Source organism: Tupaia chinensis, unplaced genomic scaffold (assembly GCF_000334495.1).
Source record: "Tupaia chinensis unplaced genomic scaffold, TupChi_1.0 Scaffold000678_1, whole genome shotgun sequence".
Taxonomy (NCBI): Eukaryota; Metazoa; Chordata; class Mammalia; order Scandentia; family Tupaiidae; genus Tupaia; species Tupaia belangeri.
Window position 1 is genome coordinate 191,419 of NW_006160202.1, and position 9,016 is coordinate 200,434.

The following is a 9,016-nucleotide window of genomic DNA, read 5'->3' on the forward strand; positions in this document are numbered from 1 at the left end:
TGTGCTAATTTTTTAGACTTTTTAAACACAGTAATGGAAATGTCTATACAAAAGTGATACCCTAAATTTACATGTGCATGAGAGACTTATGAACTGGAATTTATGCATATCATTTCTACAGTCTTTTGGAGAAAGATACTTCGATATTAACAGCATGGCTTGTATTTCTTTCTCTCTAATCATGTGACCCGAACTGAGAAGAACATGGTGTTCTCATGTCCCCTGGACACCACATTATACCACATGTGTACATGTGCTCTGTGCATGCATGTGTATCATAGAAATAAAAAAGACGCATTTTGGTTTTGTTTGAATGAAAATAGGACTGTGTAATAATACTATTCTGTCATTTTTTTTCTTCACCAATGGCATTAAAAATCTTCCATATGATCACAACTTTCACAGCCTTGTAAAGGTGTTTTAACTTACTATTCTCATGGTTGAATCACTAGGTTGTATTCAGTTTTCACTCTTACAAACAAGACGGCAGTTTATGTCTTCATGAGTGTATTGTATACACACACAAAAACACAAAAAGACCTGAAAGGAAATATACCAAAATGCTAACAATAATTCTCTCTACACAGTGAAATTGTAGGCGACTTTGGAAAATTTTAGTAGTTTTTTTAATGATAAGCATGTTTTTGTAAATAAGAAAATAATAAAAATAGTCTTTTCTAAAAGAAAAAAAAATGAAGGGGATACATTTCAATTCACAGGGAACCTTGCAGCCAACTTCATAAAACACAATGCAGGCCAGCAGGTGGTCTCTTTAAGTGTTTCTTACAGGTACAATTTCAATACTTTCATTGAATAGTGGTGTGGTTTAGAGATTTTTTTTTTTCTTTCACAAGTTAAACAACAATCCACCCAAAGGGCTCATAGTGCAAATAAAGAGTTTGGGAATGCAGCAACTGACATGTCTAAAATACAAAACAGAAAAATCTTAGAAAATACATGCAAAAAGCTCTACTAAGCAGATGGCCACAGAACTAGACTGTTTGATCACTTTACTGGCAATGTCAATGGGACTCCAGAAGTTTCTGAACTCAAGTTGAACTCTCATCTTAGGCTTTGTACTTTGCTTTTCCATTTTCACTAATGACACAGACATGATTCAAGTCCCTGAAGTATTCATTATAGTCAAGGGCATATCCTACCACAAACTTGTCTGGAATTTCAAATCCAACAAAGTCTGGTCTATAGCCAACACTTCGAGGGGTCCTTTCACCAGCAAGCTTGCAACCTTGACCATCTTTGGATTGTACTGCCTGACCAAGGAAAGCAAGGTTTGCATTGTTTTTCCAGTGTCAATTATATCTTCGACAATCAAGACATTCTTTCCAGTTAAAGTTGAGAGATCATCTCCACCAATTACTTTTATGTCTCCTGTCGACTGGTCTCCTGTCGACTGGTCATTACAGTAGCTCCTCAGTCTGATAAAATCTACACTCATAGGAATGGATCTATCACTATTTCTATTCAGTGCTTTGATGTAATCCAGCAGGTCAACAAAGAATTTATAGCCCTCCTTGAGCACACAAAGGGCTACGATGTGATGGCCTCCCATCTCCTTCATCACATCCTGAGCAAGCCGTTCAGTCCTGTCCATAATTAGTCCATGAGGAATAAACACCCTTTCCAAATCCTGGGCTTATATAATGATTAGGAATACAAAATAAATCTAGGTCATAACCTCGTTCATCATCTCTAATCATTTTCTACGCTCACAAGGTGGCATAATGCACAATCTCTATGTCTCTTTGCTTCAGTCTCCCATTCCAAGAGCTGACAAATTCCCAAACCTACTACCGCCCTCATTTCTTCCTAGTGGCCCTAAACTGGGTGCAGGCTCTTCAGCGTTCAGTCACCACGTGGGTCCTGGAGCTAGGTGTCCCCTTCCCAAGACCTTGCACTACATTGCGACTTCCGTTTTCCTGACTCTTGGCCCAGCTTTTCTAAAAATCCTTGACTGGTTGTAAGAGTTGAGACCTTGATCTCTAGAGTTAATCAGATCCGGGGACATTTTATTAACACTGTTCATTCATTGTGTAGACAGTGCCTGGACCATGATCATCACTCACTTTAAATCCCTCAAATGGGGACAAACAGATGGCGTAATGGCAATATCTCTGGACTCCCACATAATTGACCGTGGTCCACAGTCCTGGATCTAGTGACTTAAACTCACACCAGGCAAGAGGAGAATGGAGAAGGGATTATGGTGTGGCCATCCCCTCTGGGGAGTGATATCTCACTTTCTGTCACTCTGTCTCTCTCTGTCTGTATGGTGAACACACGTGCCCTATAGCAAAAACCTCTCCAATAAATAAATAAATAAATATAAATTCCTCAAATGAGTGAAAGGATTTATCTTTTAAATTTTTGAAAGCATGACCTCTTGTGAAATGCTGAGGGCAGAACATGAATTCTGAATCAGAGATGGCAGAGAGAAATCCTGTGAAAAGGGTGGAGATCCATCTATCAAAGGCAAGAATGAGTGTCTTTACTGTAGAATGTAAATAATAGAATCTCTTCCAGGCAAGGAATGTGTGCTTGTATCGTGTTCTCTTTCTCTTTTTTGGAAGTCACATCAACCACATGGAACCAGGAAATGATACACGAATTTCAGAATTTCTTCTTCTGGGATTTTTCAGAGAAACATGGACTGCAAGCCTTCCTCTTTGGAATATTCCTGTCCACATACCTGGTGACCATTGCTTGGAAACCTGCTCATCATCCTGGCCACCATCTCAGACTCCCACTTGCACACACCCATGTACTTCTTCCTCTCCAACCTCTCCTTTTTAGACATTTGTTTCACCTCCACCACCATCCCAAAGATGCTGGTAAACATCCAGACACAGAGCAAGGCCATCACCTATGCAGGCTACATCACCCAGTTGTTCTTTTACTAGTTTTTTCAGTGTTGGACAACTTTCTCTTGACCATGATGGCCTATGACAAGTTTGTGGCCATTTATTATCCCCTGCACTACACGGTCATCATGAACCCCTGGCTCTGCAGACTACTGGTTCTGGAGACCTGGATCTTGAGTGCCCTACATTCCCTGTTACTAAGCTTAATAGTGCTGCAGCTGTCCTTCTGTACACACCTAGATATCCCCCACTTTCTCTGCAAACTTATACAAGTGGTCCACTTGGCGTGTTGACATTTTTCTTAATGACATAATGATGTATTTTGCATCTGTGCTGCTGGGTGGTGTTCCCCTTGCTGGTATTCTTACTATAAGATTGTTTCATCCATATAGGCAATGTCATCAGTTCAGGAGAAGGATAAAGCATTGTCCACCTGTCCCTCTCACCTGTCTGTTGTCTCATTTAATTATACAGGCCTAGGTGTGTACCTTAGTTCTGCTGTGACCCATGACACACACTCAAGTGCAAAAACTGTGGTGATGAACAGTGTGATCACCCCCCCCCATGCTGAACCCCTTCTCTACAGTCTGAGGAATAAAGATATAAATGAGGCTCTGAAAGGACTCTTCACAGGGAACCCAGACAAGGGCCATTTTAAAATGTTCTTTTTTATGAAATATTTTATTTCAAATTTTATTTATGATTATTTTAACTTATCCTGGAAGAGACAAAGATAGAGGGAAAGTGAGATAGTAAGCCATCAGTTCCAAGACTTGAACTATGGTTGGCCATGTGGGAGTCTAGCACCTTAACCAGCACACCACCTGCCAGCTCTAACAGGACCGTTTTTTAAAGAAGTGTCTATGATCACAAGACTTTAAGCCTCAGAGCCAGATGATAATTGGCATAAAAATGAAAAGTTATTTGCTGATGACAGTGTATATGGTAATGTCTTTATCTTCACTGATGTGCACTTTATTTGTGTTGGAAAAAGCAAGGTTTTACACTGTAAAGATGCATAGTGCTTAAATGTAAATAAGAAATATATAATAATGAAAAAAAGATTCTTTAATCAGATCTCAGAAATGGAGCTTGCACTTCCTGTTTATTCCCTAAAGCTTCAGTTTCTTTCATTTCAACCATAGCCCCTTTTAGTATGTTTGTTCTCTCTCTGACAACCAATATTCCCTTTCTTTGTTGTTTGTCTACTTTCCCAAAGTTATTCCCAACCTTACTTCAGAAACAATTTTGAGATTCCCATTAGTCCTCTGTAATGATGAGTGATACTAGTTCTATAGAAACTACCTTTGGCATCTGAGGTTCATTTTGTAATTTTATTATAGAAGAAATTCTGAGATTACATTATTTTGCTTTTTGTTTGTCATTCCTTTCCTTTTCTTTACTTTTTAAGACAGATATTTTTGCTACAGGGCACATACACTTACTAGAGAGAGTCAGAAAGTAAGAAATTATACCCTATGATGGATGACCATGCCACATTCCTTTCTCCTCCATTCTCCTCTTGGGATTTTGGGCAAGCACGCACATGTGCCTGGTGTGAGTTTCAAGTCACTGGGTCGGGGATTTGAACCTTGGTCAACTACATGTGAGTCCAGAAACATAACCATTACACCATCTACTGGTCTTGTGATCATCTATATCATTACCTTGACTGCTCTTCCTTACTAAGTAGACTAACATATAATGGTTTTTCAGTAGATTATGGGACATTATTCTCCTATCTATGGCTTTCTTACTCAGTTCATTATCCACAGTGCCTAGTATGTTCTGCAGCACAAACTTGTAACATGTGAAATATGAAGTCTATGCAGAAAGATAAATTTGCATAAATAATTTGACTTAATATAGTCTTAGAGTCAGAGATGTTCTTAACTATGAAAAATGATCAGTTTTACCTCAATATTTTCAATATATATTTACTAAGAAACATTTATTTTGACCTGTATGTCTACTCATGGAAATGTGGAGTCTTTTCGCCCATGTGGAATGGGGCTTATTCAGTGGAATGAGGGGTTTGGTGTCATGTTCTGTATTATTATATCTTTCTGCTAGAACATTTCCAATGATGCCTGAAAATATAACTCATGACATTTCTCTAAACAAAATATCTTCCTCTTTTAAAAATTGTGCCATTAACTTGGGACCAGTAGATGGCATAATGGTTACATTGCTGGACTACCACATAGTCAACTATGGTTCAAATCCTGGACCTGGTGACTTAAAACTTAAACTGAGCATGGGTAGATGAGTGCCCAAAATCCTGAGAGGAGCATGGAGAAGGGATTGCAGCAGGACCAAACACACTGAGGGAGTGATTTCTCACTTTCTCTCTGTCTCTCCAGTAAGCATATGTGCCTTATAACAGAAATCTCTCTAAAAAAATTGCCATAATATTTAATGTAAAAGGGACTGAACAATTGAGGACTTGAGAAAGGTTTTTGGGAGAATGGAATTAAAGTATTTTGGTGCAAAAAGATATTTTGAAATCTATGCATAGTTTTTCATAATACACATTTTCTATAAACTTTTTGAAGACCCCTCCCATGTTGTTTTATTCTATCATAAATTTCATTTTTTTATTGTTGCAGGATGTTAATTTATTTACAAAAACTGCACAAACTAATAACAACATCAACTTATCAAAGGTTCTTGAAATTAATTTTGCTTTGGAAAATTATCAAAAGTCTTCAGATTCAGAATGATAGTCTTTTATTATTTTTGATTCATGGAATTATAATACATCAGATTTTTAAGCAACAACACCAGCTGAAATCTTGTATGATAAAATATTTTCTTCTTCCTGATAGCTTGGAATGTAAATGAAATTTGCTCCTTTTTTATAGAAGAAAAACAAATTTAAACAAAATATTCAATAGCATCAAATAGCTGCTAGAATGATTTGTCTCTACGAAAGTCCTTAAATTAAGTCATTTTTTTTCTTTCATTTCAGACAGCTAAGCCTTGAAATGAAAATGTATTCAGTTTTAACTTGGAAACCTAAATCCACAGAAGGCATAGTACATATTGAAAAAGTGAATATAAGCAAAACTAAATTTTTAAAGTTGGTAACAAATCTAGTAGAAGCAATAATTTAGCATTTTATTGCAAAATATATGTGGCTTTCGGGAAATATGCTTGGTCAATCTTTGTTAAGCTTTTAGTTTTGAGGCCAAAACATTTAAAAATAAAGAAAATATAGCATGACTATTAATGGCTTTTAAGATATTAATTTGCGGACATAGCTTTATAGTCATTAACGAAGTACCCAGGCTATACAACTACATTTGCCATGAATTCATAAGACAGTAACACGCATCTATAACTAAATGTAATTTTTTTTTTTTTGGAGAGGTTTTCACTATAGGGCGCGTGCACTCGCCAGACAGAGAGAGACATAGAGACAGAAAGCAAGAAATCACCCCCCAGGGGGGATGGTCACGCCGCAATCCCTTCTCCTCCATTCTCCTCTCGGGATCTTGGGCACACACGCACACGCTCCCGGCGTGAGTTTTAAGCCACCGGGTCCAGGACACGAACCGTGGTCGACTACGTGGGAGTCCAGCGACATAGTCATTATGCTAACTGCTGGTTCCCACTAAATGTAATTTTTTAAAAAGAAAGATAACAATAGGTATTTTTGACCTAAGATGGGTTTACCTAATAAGGGTAAATTCACATGAGAAATATCACATAGGACCCAAATTAAACTTCAAATACAAAATTATATGATGCAGCTTTCTTCAAACACACCTACAATTCACACTGAATTCAAGTAACTAGGCTAGCTCTTTTATGTCACCAGCTTTCATTAGGGCCTTAATTGCTCTCGCCCTCATCTCAAGTTCTAGCAGCTCCAGCTGCTGTGCGGACGGCTGAACACCTTCAAGTGGAGGAACAGGCAAGGTGGCTGCTTTGTGTTCCTTTGGATGAGACTCTGCCAGTCCCAGCATCTCATTCACACTTTTCTCAATATCTTACTCCAGGTCATCTCTCTGACCAGCTTCACTCTGGACTGTATTTTCTGTGGCCTCAGGAGCAGCTGCTTCTTCATTGCATGGACCTTCTATGTCGCTGTCATAAGAATCTGCATTTATACTGAGTACATCACTGTCTTCCCCTTTGCCTTGTTTTAATTCCAAACCTTCAGGTTGTTTATTCTCTCTCAGGGATGAAGTAGAATCTACAGAGATGTCTTTCTGACTGACTAAATCTGATCCCATCCTAGAGCCATCATCTGCCTCTTCCATATCAGAGTCCATACCATTGTCACCTTTAAGATTTTCTTTTCAGACAGAATTTCTAACTGTTCCTGGCATAATTTTTTTATTTCTTCTAATGAACAGTTCTTTAACACATCAGGAAGCATCTTCTCTCCTATAATGCAGAAGCACTGCTGAAGCATTTCCTTTTTGTCTGATATATAGAAACTAACTGGTTTTAATGACACAGTCAGATCTAGTCCACCTTCTTCAAGGTCACTGTGCTCTGCCAAAAATAATTCTTTCTCTAACGTGGGTAAAAGGTATTTGGTTTCCTACTGCAGGGATTCGGAGATGCTGGAGGACGAGTAGCTGCTCCTCCGCTTCCGGCGCTCACTGTGCTCCGCTTTGCTCCTGCCCCAGCAGCTGCCAGTGCTCGCCCTGCGGGTGTCACTGCTGCTGACGCTGGTGCTTCCGCTGTGCCACTGGTGCTCCCGCAGCCACTGAAGCTGGCGTTCCTGCAGCCTGGAGCTCCCGTAGCCCCTGGTGCTCCCGGTGCCACCGCTGGTGAGAGCAGGGACGAGGTCCAGGGTTGCCAGCGCAGAGGTTGCCTCCTGGCCTCTACATTGGCGCTGCTTCTCCCGGGAAGATTTCTTCCCTGTCATGATCTCTCCGCTACCACCATCCGCGAACCCAGATTTCTCTAGGGTATCCAAAGCCCAGCACTGGCTGCAGTGGGCAGCAGGCACTGGTGTCGCAGGTGGAGTGTCACTTCAGGTTTCAGCAATTTCATTTTATTTTTTATGTTGTAAACTTTATTCAGTGTTCATGAGCAAAGTAGGACCCACAGAAGTGCTTGAACACTGCCCAGTAATGCCTCCCAAAGTAAGAATTTTGATTTCAGGGTCACAGATTATGCCTACAAAATTTATATATGTCCTTTCAACCTCTCTTAGTTACCTAGAAAGGAATCTCGATAATAATTACTTTTTTTTGAGAGTTTGTTTTTCTATAGGGTGTGTGTGTTTGCCAGAAAGACAGAGAGAGACAGAGAGATAGAAAGCGAGACATCATTCTCCCCTCCCCCCCCAGGGGAGATGACCACACCGCAATCCTTTCTCCTCCATTCTCCTCTCAGGATCTTTGGCACGCACACACACGCACCCAGTGTGAGTTTAAGCCACTGGGTCCAGGACTCGAACCATGGTCGACTACGTGGGAGTCCAGCGACATAGCTATTAGGCCAACTGCTGGTCCCAATAATTACTTTTTAATATAGTTGTCTGAACTAAATGTAAGCAACCCGCTAATTACGAACGTTGCCTTCATTATCATAATAAATACCAAATATAAGAAGCAACAACTGATTTTGAAAGCTCTGAGGTCTGTTTGCATTGACTATTTTTTCAGTAACTTTGGCTGCTGTAACAAGCCATTCTAAAGAGTGGTTTATGATAATTTGTTTTTCTTTTTATCACATAGTAGTTCATTTTGGGAAGTCTCAGGTCTCCCCTTCTGTCTCTAGTCAGCTGTGAGTCAGCTGGAGGTGCTCTGCTGAGTTCTTCTACATTCGGAGGCTTTCTGGCTGTAGGCCTTGTATCCATTTTTGGACCAAGTGGGCTCTGCTCCACATGGCCTCTTATCTTGCAGCAGGGTAGCCTGGACCTGTTCTCCTGTTGGAGTTATAAGAGCAAATTCTGAGTTCTATTACGCTCCATTGTCTGTGTAGATACACACACACACACACACACACACGCACACACACACATATATTTATATATATATATTTTTTGCCGTTGGCTGGTTTGTTTTAAAATTGTATTTGTTTAGGGATCAGCAGTGGCATAATGTAATTGCTGGATTCCCACATAGCCAACTGTGGTTTCCGTCAAAGATTCAGTGGCTTGAAACTCACAC

At 39.8% G+C, this 9,016-nt stretch overlaps 3 pseudogenes; all 3 read right to left on the bottom strand.

Moving 5' to 3' along the window:
* LOC102471919 (NGFI-A-binding protein 1 pseudogene) overlaps positions 1-1,066 on the bottom strand; it is a 6,255-nt pseudogene extending 5,189 nt beyond the window's left edge.
* LOC102494151 (hypoxanthine-guanine phosphoribosyltransferase pseudogene) lies at positions 892-1,718 on the bottom strand (annotated as a pseudogene).
* Positions 1,719-6,676: 4,958 nt separating this feature from the next.
* On the bottom strand, positions 6,677-7,764 carry LOC102472786 (caspase activity and apoptosis inhibitor 1-like; annotated as a pseudogene).
* Between the last annotated feature and the right edge of the window lie 1,252 nt (positions 7,765-9,016).